Source organism: Talpa europaea (genome assembly GCF_964194135.1).
Source record: "Talpa europaea genome assembly, chromosome: 7".
Classification (NCBI taxonomy): domain Eukaryota; kingdom Metazoa; phylum Chordata; class Mammalia; order Eulipotyphla; family Talpidae; genus Talpa; species Talpa europaea.
In genome coordinates, this window is record NC_140074.1 from 30,972,567 (window position 1) to 30,996,105 (window position 23,539).

Here is a 23,539-nt window from a genome sequence, read left to right on the forward strand (position 1 = left end):
AAATAAATGCAAAATTGGAAACAGAAAAAAAAAAAAAAGAAATGCTGGTTTTCGGCTTAAGAAAACTCGAAGTGAATATTTACTGAACTTCAGCCTGCAATAACATAGTGAGCAAATATTCAAATAAAGTCAGCTGGTAATTTGAGAAAACTGAAAAGAATATCATTGAGCAACTAAGTGAACATGAATCAGCACTTAGGGAAAAAAGGTCTCTCAACCAGTTTATGGTTGTCCTAGTTAGTGACTATGGACAAAGAACAAATGCAGCTCAGGAATAAAATGAGTAAATCAGTTATAGAGAACAAAGACACAAGGAAGGAACAGAAATAGCCAGAGATCTGAGGCCCTGATCAGGTAAAATAAAAATACAATCAAATAAGTGCAGAACTAAAGATGACAATATCAAAATTTATGTCAAATTTTTAAGATTTTATTTTTAAGTAAAAGACAGAGTTAAATAGCTCAAATATTTACCCAATTAAGGAGAAACAATTTGCTAGGAATGAGAAAAGAAAATGTAGGCACAATCTACAACATAAATAAGAGAATTTTAAGAATATGGAAGCTTTGGTGAAAGGACATTCTAACTCCAAATTTAGTTTAGAATATCAGCTTCATTATCCAATTAGCCCTAATTTATTTAGCATCTATGCATGTACAAAAAGAAAAAGAAATTAAGAACTATTGCTGAACAGTAATTGGCAAGAGATATAATACTTGACCCCAAAGGATTATTTTAAATTAATCAACACTCAGAGCTTAGATATTTGGGAGCATAAAACTACACTTTAGATATAACTTGTACTGGGGATAGCTATTCCAAAAATATATTTAATCACATATTAACCAGAATCTTTCTCTGGTGAATGCACCTTTCTGGAAAGTCCTGTATCCTGGCAACACAAAGTATCTGCTTTCTCTGATACTGTTCTTGAGTGGTTAAGTGTTATCCAAGAAAATTATATCACCATATAAGTTGGTTCCCTTACAAATTTGTAATTTCAAAACTTAACTTGCTCTCTAGTGCTGCTTCAGAATTACTTATACATCTCTCTTTGACTGTCTTTCATAGTCCCAACCATTTACTGCTCCAAATTTTACTATCATCTAACTATTTTATTTATGATTTTCTATGTTCTTCCCCCGCACCATGACAACTTAGCTTCCTACTTCCTAGTCATATATTGTCCAATTATTCCCTCATCTACCTCTTGTCTACATCCATATTTTGGCCTGTTCTTTATTTTTCCTCTGACCTTAAAAGGGGGAAGGGAGTGGTGAAAATCCTTCCTACTATCCAAGCTTTATCCCTCTATTAGCTTTAGACTATATTCTCTCTTATCTTCATAAAACATGATCCACTGTCCTTTGCTTATTTTCTCTTTTCTCTCTTCCTTAACTTCTCCCCTTTTTTTACACTCAAACCTCCTGTGTAACACAACATTTGATGCTTCCTCTATTACAAGCCACCATTCTTCTCTTCACAGATAGACTTTGACTTTTTTTTTTATAATTTATTTTTTTAGTTTTATCTTTTACATCATTGTGTGTTCCCCATAAAATTCCCACCATCGGTTCACCTGTGAAACATCACCGTATTCCCTGTGCTCTTTCTCCCCATTTTGATCCCTTGTCTTCACCCTCCCTCACAGAATGTCTCTTATTTATGACTGCCTGCTAGTTTATTATTATTATTATATGTTATTGTTATTTATTTCCTGATCCCTTATTTGGTTCCCCTATGTTCCTCCTATAAGACAAACCATTTGATGTGTGTGTGTTTTTCCCCCTTTGGGCTTTTTTCACTGAATATGATCCTTCAGGCTTCGTCCATGTTGCTGTGAATGGCATGAGTTTATTGTTTGATTGCTGAATAGTATTCCATTGTGTATATATACCACATCTTCTTGATTACAACTTAATGCAAGTGTCTCAGTTACTGAACATCAATGTTCTAATGGCCAAATCCAATATCCATTTTTAGTCTTACTTTTTTTTTGACATTTGACTCTATCAGCAGTTTCTTTTTATTAAAATCTCCTTTGCCAATGACATACATGGACTACTCTCTTTAGTCTCCCCTAACTGTACCCTATTTTTAAATTCAACAATGTTGAGCTACCCTGGTGGTGCAAGGGGTTAAGCACAGCACTGTGAAGCTATCCACAGCCTCTGCAGCCTGAGTTCGATCCCCAGCCAAGGAGCTACCCACATGGTGCAGCAGACCTTTCCTGTCTTGCCTACTGCTCCCCTCAGCAGTGTATTTCAGTCTGCCTGTTCTGTTCCCCACTCTCTCTGGTGAACCCTCTCACTTCCTGGGCCCCAATTCTTATATGCGTAAATAAATTTTTAAAAAAATAAATTCAACAATGTTAATCTCATCTTGAAGACTGAAGTCCACTTCCATGACTCTAACTTACCACAGTATATAGATCAATGACTCCACAAACTTAACTCCATATCAGGCTGCTTTCCTGAGCTTTGGACACTTACTGACAACTACTAGGCCTTTATTTCTAGTTATATTTCAAATGTACTCCAAAACTCACTAGGTCCAACTGGACTATTTACATATTCTAAAATCAAATCTTTTGGTATCTATCTATTTATGTATCTACCTATCATCTTTCTACCTACCTTCCTACCTGCCTACCTATCTATCTGTGATTCCTGTGAGGCTGATCTGTTGCTTCTGTACCTTCTGTAGTCGCACAGTCATAGAAATAGTGGGTTTTTAGATAAAGCAGATGGCCCGGGCCTAGCATGGAGTTGAGATCCAGGGCAGGAATCTGGCAAGTTTACATTAGGAAAAAATCTAGCTAGTACATCAAATCTGTGATTTCACAGATGTATTGCTGAAACACCCTAAGGAAAAATACATACTAGCATATGATGTAATATGCTACATAACAGCATACAATGCTATTTGTGGCAGGTTTTTCAAAGCAGAGGTGGAATAGCCCCAGAGATGAGAGATGTAGCAAGGGAAAGCTTCCTAATGGGGACAGATGTATTAACTCTTCTGTCAGCCACTTCCATGGTATTGCTCTGAAAGATCCTCCTAGAAACACAGTCTTGAGCCTGACCACCAGTTTCTACATGGTTTCTGGGATCACCTATTTTCTTGTATTAAATGCCTTTTTATTTAACTACCTAGAGTACTTTCTCTTCAGCTGACTCTGAATGCTGACCCAGAGACTTTAATTCTAAACGTTCTTCCCAGTTTTCTCCCACTTCCTGTGCTTTCTATAATGAATATTTATCATTTTGATAAATGAGTGTATTTGCATACACTATTTGAAAAAATATATATAATATGTACACAGGCACATGAAAGGAAAAAAAATCTGTGCCTGAAGAAGCAGCTAAAATCCTCACAATAAAGAATATAAAATGCTTGTATTTCTCTTACCATATCTTACACCAAAATGTCAGCTTGTTTTGGGATCTCTGCTGCAACATATCACATACTTTGGTTATTGCAAATCCATAATTTATTGAGTTAGTGGGTGGCCATTATTGCCTATATATTATCAAAATGTTTATTTTGATTTCCTATCATCTCAAAAAAGTAGGCTATATGAGATGCCCAAACCCCAGATGAGATCCCCTATCTTCTTCTCATGCCTCCTCCCCAATGAAACAGGGGTCCACTTTGCCACAATAAGGTTCTATTTGTAAGCAGGGTAAGCAGAGTGAATTTCTATCTCTTTTGGCCCAGTGTGCTCGTTATTTCAAAGTCTTTAAAATAAGATGTGTTATTTATTTATGTCAGAATTTCAGCACATTTCCACCAGGCACTGCCTGTTTGAGTTCTGCCACTTTCTTGATGTTTTAATTCACCACTAGCAGAGATAAGTTTCTCAGCAGCATGCAGGTTGAAAGGCCGACCTCAGCCTGAATGCTGGTACTAATCAGACTCCCTGGTTTGGTTCAGCATTTTAATTCATTTTATTTATTTATTTATATGCTTTTTTATGTTTTCCCTCTGCTTAGGAGTTAACTATGCTGTGTCTAGTTATCTCTATAGCATAGGTAATAAAAATTCCAGCAACTGATCTCTCTCTATACACATAAAATAGACAAATTTTTCAACCAAATTTCTCTTCCAGAGTCTACCTCATTGTTTGAGATCCATTTATCTATCTATACCTTTGAGACAAATAAAATATAATAGTAATGCCCACTTTAATACATTATTTAATATGATCTAAATGAGTCACAAGCAAAAAGAATGTAATTCTTACAAATGTCTTATGAATTAGATCTCGATTTTACAGTTGAAAAACTGAGGTTGAGAAAAGCTAAATAAGCTTCAAATGAATATATAGAATTCCCAGGTACAACTCTATCAGCAATTCTGGTATTTTGCAGGTCATAACATTGTGGGGGTAAATCAATCTGCTCATAGTCTTAAAAAGGCCATAAACCTTTTATGTTAGCTGTATTCAGAGACTTCTGTTCACTGGGACTTGAGCAAAGCCCTAACAATGAGTTCTAGTAGTATATTCTCAGGGCTTCGTGTCCTCACTCTTCTCTGGAAAACAGTGAGTGCTTCCACTTCCTTCCTCTCCTATGTATTGCACACCTCTGTTTGCCATTCTTGCTGCTACTTCTTTCTAATCCCTTTATAAATGTGCAGTTACTAAATCTGGAAGTATGTATTCATCCGGCCGTGGTCTATTTTAAGACTGAAGGACTAACAAGTCAGATCCTGACATGTGCCTATTTTGAACTGACAGCAAAACCAGCGATGTTAAGCATGTACAACAAGATGGAGGCCCTAGTAGATAATCAAAAAATGGAATCCAAACTGTCATGTGACTGGCAAGACCAAGATCTCAAAATGAACATGTCAGCGTTGACCAAACTCTGATGGAATCAGAGCAAGGGCATCAAAGCTGAGCCCCTGAAGAATCCCTCTATGTTACATGCCCTTTGACTGACCTCCTTCTCTCAGCCAGAAAAGACCCAGTGTCAACTCAGTGGGTGCCCAAAGACAGCTTGGCATGGAAAAACATCCTTAATGCTCCCTCTTTTGATAGGTAGTTCCTGGTACATCATAGGCACTTTGTGAATATTAGGTGGAAGAAAGTGCACACAATCTAAAATAAAAGTATTTATCAAATCAAACCCTTGATTTTAAAGATCAATGGTTTAAGTCAGACAGAGAATGCAAATTGCCCAGAATTGCCCAGAACTATTTTGAATTTAGAATGAGTTCTATCATTTGGGATTTCATTGCTATTTAAGGCTAGCTGGGTAAAATTTATTGGTTTAGTAGAAAAAGACATGCACACCGCCATACATGGATGCACACAAGGCTCCACCAAACATCAAGTAATTCTAATGGTGGCTTGGTGAGTTAAGGTTAAGAGAATCAAAAATATTTTGATTCAATTTCGTCAGCAATACACAAGGGTTTATAAATCGTGGGAAGAGCTCAATTTGAAATTTAAAAAACATAAAGCAAAACTTTGCAAAGCTGTCATACAACCATTTTCTCCCAACGCAAGCGGAGGATATCTATAAAATGAATGGTCAATACAGATCTTTTAAGTTTAATGTAGTGTAAAAACAGTTGGACCTGGATTACTGCCTTTGGACCTTCATACCTGCTTTCATGAAATGAAGTGATAAAAAAGATAAATATTTTGTCAGGATTTTAGTAATGATCAGACACTGTTCTAGGTCCTGACATAGATTATCATATGTAATTCTCACAATACTCCTATAAAATGAGCACATTACTATTTCAAATATTAGGCTACTGATACACAGGGAGATTAAAGAATATCTCATATCAAACAGCTAATGATTGAAAAGCTTAATCCTATGATTTGAACCCAAGCAGTGTCACTGTCAAATACTTTAGTTCCTTAAACTAGGTATTTTTTAAGTTCTCTTCCAGCCTGATATTCTTTGACTGGCTATTCTTTATATGGTGTTCTGAAAACATGAGAATACCATGTTCCTCCCCACAGAGGACTGAGAGGGAGAAAAGTTACTTAAATAAATTTAATTTTTAATTAATATTTAGAAAGCAAAAATTGAAGTCTCTGTGGATCCATGGCACACATGCCAGTTTGAAAGATGAGTGTGGGGAGCTAAGCTGAATCTGAGCTGTGTCTTCCATGTCCTCCAGCCTACTGGGCTGGGCTGGTGTGACCATTCTATTCAAATATTCTGTCCTCTATAGACCTCTGACCACTACCAGCACCTTTAAGTTTCAATTTTGTTACCCTGACACACCTCCATTACAAATAAAGAAAAGTATATTTATTGTTTTACATTGTTCTGAGTGTATGTATTCAGATTTATGAAAGGAATAAAGTATAGTAACTACCACATTAACAAAAAGTTGGAAAACTGAAAATAAGACTACTTGATTAGATTTTGACAAAGCTTTAAAATGAAATATTCTTACACATTAACATTGTTGGTAATCCCATGTTTCTCAAAATATGAGAATGCTCATGAAAAAATTCAGAAAAAGAACAGAATAAGATACTGCACACAAATATGACCATGTTAAAATAAATAAGCAAATCGAGCAAAGAGAAAAGACTAGAAGGAAATCAACCAGAATATTAATAGTGTTTGTCACTGTATAGCAAAATTACATTGTGATTTTTCTGTAAGTCTTTTGAAGGACTTTAATTTCCCTAAATTCTTAAGATCATGTTTTTATTGTTATGAAATAAAAATATAACTTAAAAAATATTTAAATATTTTAAAGGTTTTCTGTTATTTTTAAAAAAATCTGTATTAACACATGTAATTCTCCTGAAAGCCCTAATGATAATATGACATGCAGCAAAAGAAATCTATAAATGGAAGTATTAACAAAAAAATGGAAGGAAAAGTACATTATGAATCAGATGATGTGGTTTCTAGGATTTGCTATTCACTAGTTCTCTAACCTTGAAAACTCATTTAACCTCTCCAAGCCTCGATTATTTCATCAGTAGAGATAATAATGTTTTCCCTGTATTCACTGAGAGTTGTTGAGAAGCCTGAATGTACAGAAATGCTTTAGAAATTTAAGGTAATATACAATAGACTTTATTATTTTAGAATAACAGTTAACTATTTCAATCTCTGTAGATAACATAAGATTTTTATTTATGTATGTATTTATATTACAAATATAAGCATGCATGTACTTATTTCTTCTTTATAGTACTTATAAATAGGCATTTATTTTAATGAATATCATAAAATATATAATAAAAATGTAATTAGCATCACAAACCTGTAATATTTTGTTGCTTGGAATGGAGCTAAGTGAAAAAGCAAGTTGACTTTAAGAAAAACATTAAATAATAGTATAAGTGGTAGCCAAATTCAGCAAAGATTACAATAATGTACAAAATGTTGCACAATGATTGTAGTTTGGGACACTCACTGGTGTCACATGAAGCATGTATGAATGGCACACTCATAGTGGTCCACAAAACTTAAGAGCATCCCCTATGTTTACTGCAGCACTATTTACAATAGGTAAGCTATGGAAAGAACATGAATGCCCAAAAATAGATGACTACTAGATCAAGACGATGTGCTACATACACACAATGGAATATTACTCAGCAATCAAAAAAGATAAACTCATGTCATTTGCAGCAACATGGATGGAGCTGGAAGGGATCATGCTCAGTGAAATAAGCCAGAAAGAAAAAGAAAAATACAGGATGGTTTCACTTTTAGGAGGAATATAAAGGATCCAAATAGAGGATCGGGGAAAAAAAGTAACTATAATAAAGTAAATATCAAAATCAACAGGCAACTATAAACCAGAGACATTCTACCAGAGGGAGAGAAGAACATGATCAAAACAGGGGTGGGAAGAGCACAAGGGACTATGGTGATGGTACATGGGTGAATTGGTGGTGGAAATTTCACAAGGACTACAACTGAGATGAACTGTACATTGTACAAAAATGAAGAATGATATAAAAATACATAAAATTTAAAAAAAGAAAAAACTTAAGAGCATCATAATGTACTTATTTCTTAATTCTGATCACTTCCTTTTCTAAGTTCCCTTGACTAATAAAGATAAAGTCAACAGCTTTATCTTTGAGTGCAATAAACAAAGGCTAGAATTTGCCACGTTCTAATTTAAAAAGGTCATAAATTGGTGATTGGAGCTCATGTGCCAAATGATTGAAGGGGCCTCATTTAGCCCAACATTCCCATTGAAATTCCTGGTGAAACCATGGAGGAAACTAAGATGATCACCTCTGAAATTTTAAGATGACATAGCATCAACAGATAGATCCTGAGAGGCAGAACATACCCAGGTGGGACAGGATATCAAAAGAGGAACATGAAATAAAAGCACAAATGGCTTCTCTCCTTTCTTGTACAAACCTACCTTTAGAATCATCTGAAAACAAGCCATAATGCAATAAGCCTAGTGCTCCACAAGCAAATGCAAAGAATCTCAGGAACAGGGAGAAGGAGGGAGATCCCCTGCCTACTGAAATGGGAGGTGATAAGGGAGGTGATGACAGATGAAGCTGATTTATGCAGAAGGTTAAATGGGGGAAACATTACAGAAAGAAAAGAGGAAGTAAAATGACAGGGAGGCACACAAGAACAAGGCTTGTTACTGAGAAGACTCAGTTTCTCTGTGTCTGGAGCTAATTGGGAACGGAGTGAGTGATAACGCCAGACCAGATTTGGGGCCAGTGTGAACACAAAATTTATACTTCAGTTTAAAGACAATGGGAACACAACGGTTTCAGAGCATTGGGATTATATGGCCATATTAGGCCTTTAGAAAGTTAACACCAACGGCAGGGCAGCAAATGGAGATGAGGAAATTTCTGGTGGACAGAGATCAGAGAAGAAGGTACTTTTTGGTAAAGGATGATAAAAGCCTGAAGGCAATAACAGAAGGGAAATGGGAACAGAGTGGATGAAACACATTCAAGAGATAATGTGGAAAAAAAATAGCTCACATTTATAGATCATTACTCTGTGCCAGGCACTATGTGATATGCCTTATAGGAGATGTCTCATTTTATCCTTAAGACACTATGTATGAATTAGGTGTCATTATAATTGCTATTTTATAGATGAGGAAAATGAGACTAGAGCTTTTATGTAACTTGTCAGAGGACACAGAGTGCTGGAAGTGGCATGCAGACACAGGCTGCCTAATTTTACGTTTCGGATGGAGACAGGTTGCTTGAGACAGGATGTGAGAGAGGGAGGGAGAGGTCTAGGTGATTTCCCAGGTTTTCAGACTGGGATGATGGTTGGAAATGTGTGATAAAGAATATAAAAGAGGTACATGTTTGAGGAGAATGATCATAACTGGTATTGGAATTATTGAACAGAAAGCAGCTGGAGAGAGAGAGTCCAAGAAGCAAGTGGAAATGAGGTTTAGCATCAAGGAGAGAGTTCTGGGTTGGATATAATGACTTCATTCATTCATTGGGAATTTACACAGTTGTTAAAAAAAAATATACCCATGACAAGTCAGCTGAATTAAGAAAGAGGAAAAAAAAGAAAACAAGGGAGAGAAAAAGAAAGGGAAAAGGAGACTCAGAGAGGAATGGAGAGAGGAAGATTGAGGAAGGACAGATGGAAGGAAAAAAATAAAGGAATCTATACCTGTAGGGAACAGGAATGGCCATTGAGCAGGTTTTCTAGGCTCCCATGAAAACCAGGTAAAGGAGGAGTTCTGGAGCCCTCAAGGGTTTTGCAGGTCTTTTATTGGGGTTCACCAGGCATATGGCAGGCAGAGGTGCTGGGAGACTGGCGGCTTCCCGGCAGGTCTTCACTCTGTGGGCTCTCTGGCCTTCTCTCGGCTTCTGCTTCTCTTGCTTCTCGCTTGGCTTCTGCTGTCGTCCCCGTGACACCGCCCTTAAAAGCCCAGTCTTAGCCCAGGTGAATCCCATCTACTTATGCCCACACCCTACTCCAGGTGCCCGCCATCAGGCATGCATTCAGGACCACAAGGATCCATCATCTATCCTGATGGCGGGAGGGCAGAAAAGCCTGACATTCTCTTTACCCTACAGTCCACCCGCTCTGGGTTTTCTGCCATATAGTCTTCATATATACAATTTTCTTAGCAAACATAAACAATGCAGCCATGTCCCACAAAAGCAAATATATCACAATATAACAACAAAATACAACAGAACACAAATAAGTCCAGGCAGGGCCCCAACCTAGTGGCAAAAGACAATTATTGGTACCAGCAGATGAGCCACCAAATCTGCTGCCGAAGGCACTGCTCATACGAGGGAGGGGAATCACTCACGGCATCTACTGTAACACGCCAGGAGCCGTCAGGCTTCCTGGCCTTCTCTGGCTGTAGTCTCGACTACAAGCCACACACAGCATCCACCCCCAGGATGCACTAGCTCTGGGATTGGTGATTCCATTCTGTTGGGGGTAATCGCCAACCCTCAGGGTTTCTGTCTGCAGTCGCTCCAACATTCAGCCTTTATAGCCACCAATGCGATCACAGACCCCTGCACTCAGGCCAACCCACTGCACAAGCACATGGGTCGGGGATCCAAACTCTACATGCGGCTTGGGCTCCACCCCAAGCCATGTTCCCCACCCATCCCCCAAGGACGGGTTCCTCAGCTCCTCACCCTCACTCAAGAATGAGCAGGACATCACCATAGGTGATTTTACGAGACTCACTTGTCTTCAGCATATTCAGGCTGCTTAACAGCCACTCAGGGCTGCTCAACTTAGCATCAGCACCAGCTTTTGCCTTCTCAGTTGGCTTTCCTCCTCTGCCTGGCTGCTGGGCATACACAGGCTGCTTTTGGCCATCAAGGCCCACTGGCCACCCCCAGATTCTCATAAAAAAACATAACCTGCCACGGTTCTCCGCCTTCTGGCAGGATTGTCAGTCCAAGTCCATCAGTCCAAGTCCATCAGTCCAAGTCCATTAGGCCTCTCCCTGCATCATCACTGGTGAGCTCCAAATCATGGTCCTCTCTATGCTGATGATTCTTGCTGCCTCAGGGGTCGTTGTCTGGTCCTCTCGGGCGTCTCCTCCTCCAGGCATGGTCTTGTCCTATAGATCGTGGACCTTGTCCATCTACTGGGTCGCCATGACACCTCCAGCATCATCACAGGCAGTCTTTTACTCCTTAGTCCCTGCAGGTCTTCGGAGGGCTCCATACCCGTCTGCATGAATCAGCTTGCCGACTTAACGCCAATTGTAGGGCAGGAATGGCCACTGAGCAGGTTTTCTAGGATCCCATGAAGACTGGGTAAAGGAGGAGTTCTGGAGCCCTCAGGGGTTTTGCAGGTCTTTTATTGGGGTTCACCAGGCATATGGCAGGCAGGGGTGCCGGGGGGCCGGGAGACTGGCAGGCCTCCCAGCCCCCAGCAGGTCTTCACTCTGTGGGCTCTCCGGCCTTCTCTCGGCTTCTGCTTCTTTTGCTTCTCGCTCGGCTTCTGCTCGGCTTCTGCTGTCTTCCCCGTGACACCACCCTTAAAAGCCCAGTCTCAGCCCAGGTGAATCCCACCTACCTATGCCCACACCCTACTCCAGGTGCCCGCCATCAGGCATGCATTCAGGACCGCAAGGATCCATCATCTATCCTGAAGGCGGGAGAGCAGAAAAGCCTGACATTTTTTCCTTACTCTACAATACCCAAGGCCAGAAGATGCTTGTCAGACTACACTGATGGCTACTGGGCTCAAGGGACACATTTTCTTTTCTTAAAAAGAAAAGAGGCCTAATGAAAGGCAGGCTCCATTGTGAGCATGCCAGTGTGATCTGAGGTTGACAAAGAAAATGTCTTGCTAACCTCTGTACTTAGTGTGGCCTCCCAAGCCCCCAGATATTTGTTGTAATCCATTATTTTTCTATACACAAAAGAATATTGCAGTTCCATTTGAACTCTGTATTTGATCAGTTAATGAAGAAATCCAGCGTGTATTTTGAGACGCAGCTAAAGTCACATCTTGACTTATTGACTGTTCTGGCTTTGACGGAGAAAATTACATACCATCTTGGAGCAGTCAAAATACGCTTTTCTGAAAACAGTTACCTCTCCTCTCTCCCAAATCCCTCTCTATCAAGTCTTAAATTTAAAAAAAAACACACAATATCTAAAATAAAACAATAAAACCAGTCCTCATTTACATGGGTGAAGTATTTTAAACACTGAGCACTCTTTCTGAGCAATATTCTCCAATGTGAATGCCATTAATCCTTTCTGAATTTTAATGAACCCAAAGAGCCTCTCCATCAATTTCATGTGAGTAGCGCTGGTGAGGGCTGCTTTCCACAAACTTTAATTTTATAATAGAGTTCTTCAGTTCAAATGGGCTTTTGACCTAGCTAATTTAATTGTCTTTGTTATTGATAGCTGCAGTGCTGTAAATAAACTTAGTCTGAGAATGTGCTTGTAAGGTTTTTACTTTCCAAACAGCATTTTGGATGATCCTCCCTGTGGCAAAATATTCCTTTGTTTCTACAAGGGTATGCGGTTTTTCACCTAAACCAACAGAAGAGAGTGAAGTGTTTAATATGGCAGAACAAGGCATCAAAGTGCTTTCCTCCCTTAGAAGCAGGCTCCCATAGGGATCGTCCAGGACTGCTTTGAAAGTCCACTTACCAGGGGAAAACATGTAGTTAGATAAATTAAAACACCACCATTGCACCCTCTTCCTCCACCTGCCTCACACACCCTTCCACCTGAAGGAGACGGGTGGATGCAAAGTATCCTGGAAAAGAAAGGTCCTTGGGAAGGCAAAAGAAGACCTGTGAGGAGTAAATTCCCTTCCCCCTGTGCACTCTTCTGCAGGTTTGGAGACTCACTGGACTTTCTGGAGTATGGTAGAGCCTTAGGGAAAAATACCTAAGTAGTGGTGCTGGGGGAAAGAAGCAAAGACCAATCCCCCAAATCTTTGCATTTTCTGAGGTCTTTTTGTTTGTGTTCGTGTTTACTTTTTTTTTTTTTTGACTTTATTACAGAGTTGAGGAAATCATGCATATGTCATCAGGTGTTCATGAAGGGCCAGCTTGTTTTCCCTTCCTCCTTCCCTGTTGCCCCCAGTCATTGCTCATATTTCCCAGGACACCAATAAATAGGCAACTACTCAAGCATATTTCATGTCCTTTTAGTTATATATGATTTTATAAAATATGAGTTATGTTTATTCTAATGGATACAAGTTTAAGCATGCTCGAAATCTCATTGTTACTTCCTTGATTCACTGAGCAGTGTTTTAAAAGATCTATGTACATTACACACCTAGTTGGTTGCTTCTAAATACTCCATAGTATTCCATAGGGTCAAGCTATCATGTTTTACTATTCAGTCCCTGAGCCATAGACAACTCGAATGCCTTTAATTTTCCACTGTCTAAAAAAAAAAAAAATCACACTAAAATGTCCCTGTACACTTTCGTCTCTGATATAGTTCTTTTTTTTTAAAAGATTTATTTATTTATTTTCATGAGCACTGGGTTCAGTCAGAAGCATGAGAGGGTGAGAGAATTCACCAGAGCCAGAGCAGGGAGCAGAACAGGCAGAAGGACCGAAGACACTGCTGAGGGGAGCAGCGGGCGTGGCAGGAGAGGTGTGCGAACCATGTGGGACCCTTGCTGGTGGCTGGGGATAGAACCAGGGCTGCAGAGGTTGCGGGCTGCTTCACAGCCTAGCACTCAACAGCTGCACCACCCGGGAGGCCCTCGTCTCTGATATATTTCACATTTGATTTATTTTGGCTATAGTGGTTTCCAGAAGGACTGCACTAGGCTGCATCTCACCAGCAGTACATGATGATTCTCATATGTCTACAGTTCCATCAATGCTTGATATTGTCCAGAATGGTAAACTTAATAAATCCAATAACTGATAAATTAGATTATTTCTTTACACATTTGCTAGCCCTTTGGGTTTTCTCTTTTGTAAGGAACTTATATATCTTTTGCACATTTTTCTATTTTTTTTTTAACATTTAGCACTACAAATAACATCTTCAATTCTGACACTTGCATATTAATTTTGTCCCTGATATCCTTCATTGAACAGAAATCTTTAATTTTAATGTGATAAAATCAATCATTTCTCTTGATTAAAAGTCATCCTACATTATAATCTATGTCATTTCAATATAATCTTTCACATATTGGTCATAATCCTAAATCCTTAACTCTGGTGTACCAATAGATCATCCTGACAAATGATCTATCTATCATCTATTAAGAGAGGTCATCAGTTTTTTTTTTTAATAGTCCCTTTTGTCCCATGGGTTTGTGGTGCTACTCAATCATGAATTATATTTCTCTCTATAAATGATTTTATTACTGAGTTCTCTCTTCTGTTCTAGAAATCTATCTGTCTGTCCTTGCACTTGTGCATGGGCGATTTTTACTGCTTAAGGCTTTGTAGTTGCTTTAGCAATTGATAGGACAGGTGTCCCTTTACCTTTCTGAAGGTGACTTTTCCCCGTTCATATGCATTTAGAACAACATTTAAATTGCTTGAAAAATATCAAGCCAAAGCTTCATTTGAGTTACATGTAACCTACAGATTCATTAGGAAATCAAATATATAGTATCAATCTGTCCCATTCAGAAGTACTCCTTTTGAAGAACTACAGGGACTCCTTTTGATCAGTTCTACATTCTTTAACACAGGTATATGAATCTTCCCCAAAGAGAGCTTGTACACTTGTGGTTACATCCTAAATCCTTTAAAGGTTTTGTTCCTGTTTTTCATGGTATCATAATTTTGGCTACATTTTCTGTTTGTCTTGATTCAGTTGTTTCTCCCGCCTTGTCTGGGTTTAGGCTTATGTCTGGAAAAATATCCTATCAGCATTCTTCCTTCAGAGAAGGGCTAGTCCTGTCTTTATCTGGTAAATCTAAAATACAGTGATGTCCCAAATCTGGCAGAGGTTGAAACTTTTATACCTGCATTTAGTCCAGGGTTTATAACATTTTCATTACTAGAGAGATTTGAACTTTCTTTTAGAGTTTAAAATGCTTTTCAAATATCACCCTCTGAAATTCCCAAACCATTTTAAGAGATAAGAATGTATGTGGCATGGCCAAGATATGGTCTTATCCCAGTCATCCAAGGACAAACCTTGGCCTCATTGAAGTATCAATTAGTGGATATCATGAACAAACCCCTCAAAAGCGAGGAAAACTCTTTGCCTAGTAGAATTCACCAATGTTTATGCTTTGAGAGGGGCTCAGTACCTAGAAGCTAGTGGTTGAAGCCAAACCAGTGTCCCTCTGAGGAAATAGTTCGCTCTGCCTGTATTTGTTTCAACTTTCTGTCCCACTCCATTCCCAGTCAGTTTCACTCCTTTTATTCCATGTCCAAACATAGCAAATAGTAAAAGTTAATCCAAACAAAACTGCCAAATATATTTTATAAATTTCAATGTACCACTTAAATAATTAGACTGTTCATCAGAAACAACACATTTTCAAGGGCAATGATGACAGGTAGAATGTTTTCACTATTCTTTAGCCAACAACTGTGATTTCTGTGCCTATATTATTTTACTCTCTTGAGAAAAATAAAGAGCTCCTCCTTCTCTCCCTCTTTCTCATCTTCCTCTCTCTTCTCTTTGTTCAAAATGTATCTTTTAAAATGATGTATTACAGGAAAAAGCATAAACATATAGTAAGACCATTTCATTTGGTCAGCAATATCCATGGAAATAAAATAATAATAATAATAATAATAATAATAATAAATATGAGTTATGTTTATTCTAATGGGTACAAGTGGAAGCATGCTAGAAATCTCATTGTTACTTCCTTGAATCACTGAGCACTGTTTTAAAAGATCTATGTATGTTGCACACCTAGTTGGTTGCTTCCAAATAAATTAAGAGAAAATTTATTAGTTTTGTCTTAGAAGTTAAATCAAAATATGAAGTTGGAATAACTTTAAGTTTTAAAATAAATATTCTCGGGCCTCCCCGGTGGCGCAGCGGTTGAGCGCTGGGTTGCGAAGCTGCCCGCAGCCTCTGCGGCGCTGGTTCAATCCCCGGCTGCTCCCCGGCCACCAGAGGAGGGTCCCACATGGCGCGCAGACCTCTCCTGCCGCCCGCTGCTCCCCTCAGCAGTGTACTTCGGTCCTTCTGCCTGCTCTGCATCCCGCTCTGGCTCTGGTGAATTCTCTCGCCCTCCCGCGCTTCTGACTGTACCCAGTGCATGTATAAACCAAAACAAACAAATAATAAATAAATAAATAAGGCATGCCTCTAGAAAATTAAAAAAATAAAATAAAATAAATATTCTCATGGGTGTTCTGTGATACTTTTTCTCCAAAAGATGAAAACCCAACTGTAAAGTACTGATAATTCTTCCCCATGGAAGATTGTTACTCATACACATTTTAGTCAACACACATTTGCTTTCATCAGACATATGACAACAGAATTTTGTATATTTTGTAATTTTAAATCACTTGATTTGAAAGAAAAAAAATGATTGGAAAGAAAAAAAGGATGAAAAGTATGGCAGGTTGCTGTGATGCAGACTGGGAAGATATGAGTATTGAGAATAATTTTGCTTTTAGAATTCCATTCTAGCTTCCTGATAATTTAGTGGAGACTGAGTAATATGGCAAATAAGTAGTGAACAATTAACTCGATTCTGCAAAGTTTCTCTGTGCTCTGACTTGAAGTTATTATGAACACATATTATAAGGATCCCTGTCTGTGAGAACAGCATGTGAAAATAAAAGTGAACATATCAAAGAAAGATTGCCTCAGTCTTTCCATTTTTGGTACTCAATTTACTATGTGTCCTTGAGATGGATAATTGAATACCAGAAAAGAGAGTCAATAATTTAAAATCATAAATAAAAAAGATATCTACTTTGGAAAAAATACAACAAAACACTTCAGTTTATATATACATTAAAGCTCAAATATAGAAAGAACTTAATCCACTTAATTAGTTACCTTAAATGTGGCTCAGTCTGAGGAGTAGTTTCTGGAAGAATTTCCAAGGATAAGTCTTAAAATAACATGGCAGAACTCACCAGCCAAAAGAGTTGCTGCTGCTGCCACCACAATAAGGAAGGAGTGAGATGATTGGGTAGTTGAGGAAGCAGCAAGTAATTGCTGGAACTGCGGGTTCTAGATCATATTCCCTCTGCGACTAAGAAGCTTCTGCAAAAACAACTAGCTCAAGAACCATACCATCACAGCTGCAGTCACGCCAGCAAAATGGATATCCTGCTGAAATCAATACCCACAGAATAATGGACTGGATACTTAGAGACTTGTTTCTGGTATCACTGAAAAGTCAAATGCTTTTATGGCTATGCCCACTAGCAAAAGTCTCCCAGCTCAGTTTCACATGCCAGCATTTTGTGGGGTATATTTCCTTGATAGGAACTAAGTACTTGCGAAATCTAAGCTATAAGGCAGTTAGCTGTGCATTAAGGTCTAACACAGGATTGGAACAGAGTTGAGTGAGTTAGTATCTACCAGATGCTGCCGAATGCAGTATCATTTACAACCAAGCAAAACATTCATCTGAATCTCATAAAAACTACTCTGGTGGGAAGTTGTTGTAAAGTTATTAGTGAACAAAAATGGCATTAGGAAATTAGCTGCATTCTCCATTTGATTTAATTTTAGGTATACGAAATACCGCAGGGCTAGTCTCTAGTATGTATTAATTATTAGTACAGAACTATTATTTAATATTTTCATAGACTTCCATCAATTCACACATAACCTCTGGCCTATTTTCTTTATATTGTTGTTGTTGTTGTTGTTGCTATTTTTATTTTTACCTGTAATTCCCCTATCATCAGAGTTGTCAGAAACCTGTCAGAGTCAGGAGGACATATTCAATAAGAATTGCCTTGATTAGTATAGAATTTTACGTGTTTATGAAACTGTATAGTAAAAATCTCTATATGCTTTCCTTTTTCCCACTACACTGATTAGGACTTCATACTTAATCAGCTAAAGATATCCAGATTGTTTCAAAACACATTTGTGAAAATAAATATTGAAGGCCTAATTACAGAAAGACATACGGGCCATGTATCCATAGTGTATAGAGACTAAGGGTGGGCTGGGCTGTAGAGTAAGAAGTAGAGACCAGATATGAGGCGATATGGTTCAACAGGGGTGGGGTGCAGGCATATGGAGAAGAGTAAAGTGAATAATGTCCAGCACCCAGTGTGCCCTGTGCATAAAATGGACTTGGGACTGATCCAAAAAATATTTATACCCTACTAATGTCTGCAGATCTTGTTGCAATTTTAGGGAGACACAATCATCAGCTGGGCAACAGTTCCTATGGTTACTGCAAGACAACCTTTCTCAGTTCATGAGACAAAAACTAATTAATGTAACAAGACTTTACTAAGTCCCATGTCAAGTGACCTTTGAGGGAACTTCACACATTTTTAAATATTCAGAGAACCCATAAGTCCCAAATAATAGAGTGTTAGTAAACGTCATGGTCAGGGATCAGGATGAATGCATGGAAAACCTTAGCACCAGTACCAGGGGCACCTAGGACATTGGTGACACCGTGGCTGATTACAGAAAATACAAATGGTGTTCATATATACAGTCTCCTCTGACCCTCCCCTCACAATATTCTCAGGCAGATGGCACCAAAGTTATTATCTTCATCTAGTAGATTAAAAAAATAAAGCTCAGAGAGATTTTGAAACTAGTCAAGGGTCACACCACTAATAAAGACTGAACATGGAACAAGGCCAACTTTTTCTGACTCCAAGATCTGTGCTTTATCAACCTATTGATTCTGTTAAAAAAGTAAAACAACAACAGCCAAAAACCCTATGTCATGAAGCTGAATTAAATCAAAGTGTAATTTTAACTGCAACAGATTGGATTCAGTAAGTAAATTAGCTTATTAAAAAGAATAGGATTTTGAAAACCCAAATTCAACATGAGTAGGAATATCCTGAAGCTGACAAAAGAAAACAAATTTTTAAAAACCATTTTCAAGGCAATGATTTTGTGGTCTATTGAACTAAATTAGCAGTTAATTACATGAGAAAAATGTTTAAAACTAGGAAAAGGTGCAGTTAAGTTAAAGTTATTTGATGGTGTGAAATCAGAGGAGCAAACACTAGATTTTTCTTTCACTTTTCAAATAATCGTATTGGCAGGCACATGTAGGGAATTAAATTATGGACTTCTGAAAACCTATATTAGTGTTTCTTGGTGCATTATGCATCATTTATTAATCTTCATATATTTCTACACCAAGGTAAGATTACTAATTCAGATTTTAATACCCTCTCCTCTCCTGCACTAGAAAATTAATTTGGATAATTTATTTGGTATTCACTTGTTTATCCATTCCATATAGCTTTAGGCCCTGGCTAGTTGATGGGTACTGCATGATTACTATAATGAAAATCTAATGGCAATTCTGAGTGATAGAACCTGACACTGTGGAATTGTGCTTGAACCAGAGATTAGTGTTTCTTTCTAACTCTACACAGAAGTTCTCAGAGAACCTAGGAGAAAACACTTAAACAAAGATGTAATTGGGGGCATTGGCTATGAAAATTAGGAAAGATTTACAGTTGAAGGAAGGTATTATTTCATCATGTTTAAGATAGTGAGATCTGAAAAACTAAATCTCAGTGTTCTTTGGTGGATGAAAGGATAAACATTGTGTATAACCAAGGAACAGAGTAGTACTTTCCAATAAAAGGGCATGGACTGTTGATTCCTGAAACAACATGGATGACTCTCACGGCAGTAAAGGAAATGAAAGAAACCACACTCAAAAGGCTACATTCTGCATACTTTTCATATGAAATTCTGGAAATGTGAAAACTATGATGAAAAGAGACTGGACAGTAGTTGCCAGAAGCTAGACAATGGGGAGAGACTGAGTATAAAAAGCATCAGGGATTTTGGGAAGGCAATGAACTTCACCTACACCTTCAGAATGGTTGTGGATATGTGATTGTTACATGTGTAAAAAAATAATAGAACTATCCACCAGAAAGATCCCTTTTACTCTATATAAATTATACCCCAAAAAATGGCTTTGCATTTGGGAAATGAATTTGTTAGACTTAAATTTTATCTCTGCTATTTGTAATTTGTATACCTTGAGAAAATTACCTTATTTATTCAGATTTATTTTAGGGTCCTCATATATAACTACCATAACATTGCCCTCTTGGGAGTTTTCATGTGAAATATTCTGTGCATTGCCTAGCACAGTGCCTGACTTGAATTTACAATTAGCAAAGAAAAAAAATCATGAGTTCATGCAATTAAGAGCAGAATTTTCACCACTTCTACATCTTTTGTTATATCAGTGATCCCTCCAGTAATTTCTCACAATCAAACAAGTTTTTCAAGGACCAAAATTCATGTCTGGGGCTTCCTCATTTACTACCCAGCACCAGGATGGTGACCATAAACACACCACCTTCCCACCCTTCTACTTTTGCCATTCACTGGTCTCAACACAGCTGATTCCACGACACATTTTCTCTTAATGGCAGCCACACACTGTGCTTGTCAAGGCTAGAAAAAAGAGATGACAGCACACAATTCAATCATCTTTCACTGCTGATTTATTCATGATGACTGACTTTTTCTATTTTTTCCTTATCCAAAATATCAAAAAATGTCACTTATAAACAAAAATAAGGAATGTTCACAGTAATATATGCAACTCCTTCCTTGTAGTTCATTTCAAAGCTCTGAAAAATTAAGTCCTCAAAACTCCTCTAAGTAACATTATTTGGTACTGCAAAGAGTTTAGTTACTTTGGAGGTCAAGAAAAAAATAAATGGAAATGACTACCTTCCAATATCAAGGCTAATGGTGAGGAACCATGGCATAGATCCTCTAAAACAATGGATAGTGCCCAAATTCTCTACATGGTACAGTACTTCGTTTTGGAAGGCATTATCATTTCTTTTTCCAACAGATTGCTTTTCTAATTATATTTTGCTTATGTCATTGCAATTGCTTTGCATTCTCTGAGAGCTCAACAAAGGACAGTAGGGGTAAAAGGTAGCAAAAAGACCTAAAGATATACTGGATTCATCTTCTATAAGTCAGAAACTCTCTGCACAGTTTTACTTGATTGTGAATCCCAAACACAAAAGAATTGTATTCCTATCATAAGCCTTGGTCTTGTGTAGTTAAATGCAAATTATTTTCGAGAGATAATGTATTCAAACTTATTAGTCATTTACACCTTAGCAAAAAACAGTTTATAAGGTTATCTGTTGATGGAGATGATGATGGGGAAGAACAAATGAGAACTTTAGACAAATAAGACAGATATCTAAGTGCTGTACCCATATAAAAATAGACCCTTTTCTTACTTATAGTTGCCAACCCTTTCAACAATTGGATGACAAAGTGGCTATTTTTTTTAAATGTAATTGTAAACTGGCTGTACATTAAAAAGTTTTCTGAATTTTTCCACCTAACTAAATAGTACTGCTCCAGTAGCAACTGCAAAAGTAAAGTGCTGGCTTCCAGTAGTGAGAGTCACATTTGATACAAAGGAATTTTACTTGAGACTTCTGGAGACACACAAACACCACCATACCAATCACTAGTTGCAACTTCTTTTACCTCTTTTCTAAATAGAACAAAGTTAATTCCACTCATTATCTGTACCCTGTACATAGTCTAGTACATGAGTTGATTTTTAGTAGGCAAAGATGAATACACACATTTAACAATATGCTTTAGTTACCACATACCTCACTTTTATCAATATTTCAATCACATACAAAGAGGTGCTTTATTCTTAGAAAAAGATAGTTTTCTAGCAAAAAATATTTTTTTAATTTTATTTTTATATTCCCCATACAATTGCAATCCCCTTATTTTGCCCCATCCCTCCTTTCCCCGCCCCCCCTCCCAGCCCCCATAGTGTGTCTCTGGTTCATAGTTGTTTATTGATTTTGATTTATTCTTTCCTATAGTTATTCTTTTTCCTGGTCCCTTATTTAAGTTTTTTAGATTCCTGCTATGAGAGAGACCATCCGGTATTTTTCTTCTTCTTTCTGGCTTATTTTGCTGAGCATGATCCCTTCCAGCCCCATCCATGTTGCTGCAAATTGCATGTGTTTATCTTTTTTGAATGCTGAGTAATATTCCATGGTGTATATGTACCACATCTTCTTGATCCAGTCATCTATTTTTGGGCATTTGGGTTGTTTCCAAAGCTTAGCTATTGTAAATAGTGCCCTAACAAAAAATATTTTATGGCTTTCTATATAAATGCAAATAATTTGGAGTACAATAGAGGATACTCTCTGTGGCTGCCTTCAAAAATGACCACCAACAATTTTTCTTTCTCACCCAGGCATTCTCTCCTACCCATCAAGAAGTGAAGTGCATTTGCCCTTCTCTGTAGTCTAGATGTGAACTCTGACTGGATATAACTCAGACAATGTGGTGGAAATGATATCTGGTACTTCTGAGATCAGACCTTAAGATTGAAAACTCCTGGCTCCACTGCTTGGATGCCAACTGCCATGGAAACACTCCAGGTAACCATGTAAGGGACCACTGTGCTGTAGCCAGCTGGTCATGAGCAGAAGTCACATAGATCACAAATGTGAGAAATTCTAGTGAGTAACCCAAAACAAGCAAAAGAACCACCCGGCTGAACCTATTCAACTCTAAAATAAATATTTGTCATTTAAAGCCACTAAGTTTTAGAGCGGTTTGTTATGCATCAATAATACATAGCTGAAACATTTTTCTTCCCCATTCATTTCGCATATGTCCCTTGTAACAAGGATTACAAAGAAATCCAAATAAACATGCATGCAATAATTAAGAATGCATACATATTCATAAGCAATACTCCTTAATGCCAAGACCCAAAACCCAAAATTTTTCAATTTAAATCAAGCCATCATGAGCAATAATTTTTTAATTAAGAAATCAGCCTCCACATCCATTAGGTTTGGAAGATCTCCTTTCTATGTGGTATCTCATTCTTCTAATAAAAGCTGAAGGCAGTAGTAAAACCAGAAATGCATGTAATTGAAAAGTACATCCATCTATTCATTCATGTTGTTTTCTCAGATGCACATTTAAAAAAAATTTATGAGCTTGTTTGGAGAATGTGAAAGAAAAAAAAATCAATAGAGTAACCATAATTTATAAAGGTGAAACCTTTGTGTCATGAATATTTCATCAGAGAAATGTGGAAGCCGTCAGATTTTATCTTAGTATATTCCTTAATCTCATGTGATTAATTCATAAATGCACTGATACCCATTATTAATGGAGATGTTTACTGGGTTCAGGGGGACAGCACTACTGCTACAAAACAAAAAGAGGCTTTAGGTTGTGAAACAGACTGGACCCAAGGTGACTGAGGCTATCAAGGAGAAAATGGAAACACGGAGAGGCCAAGATATTCCGCATGCCCTGAGAGGGGATGAAAGGAAAACTGGGCCAACCCCTGCCTCTTTTATCTAGGACTGGATTACATGCCTCTCTCAGAAGTCATTTCAGTGGGGAACCTATTTCCACATATTTGTCATGACTTCAACCCAATTTCCTCA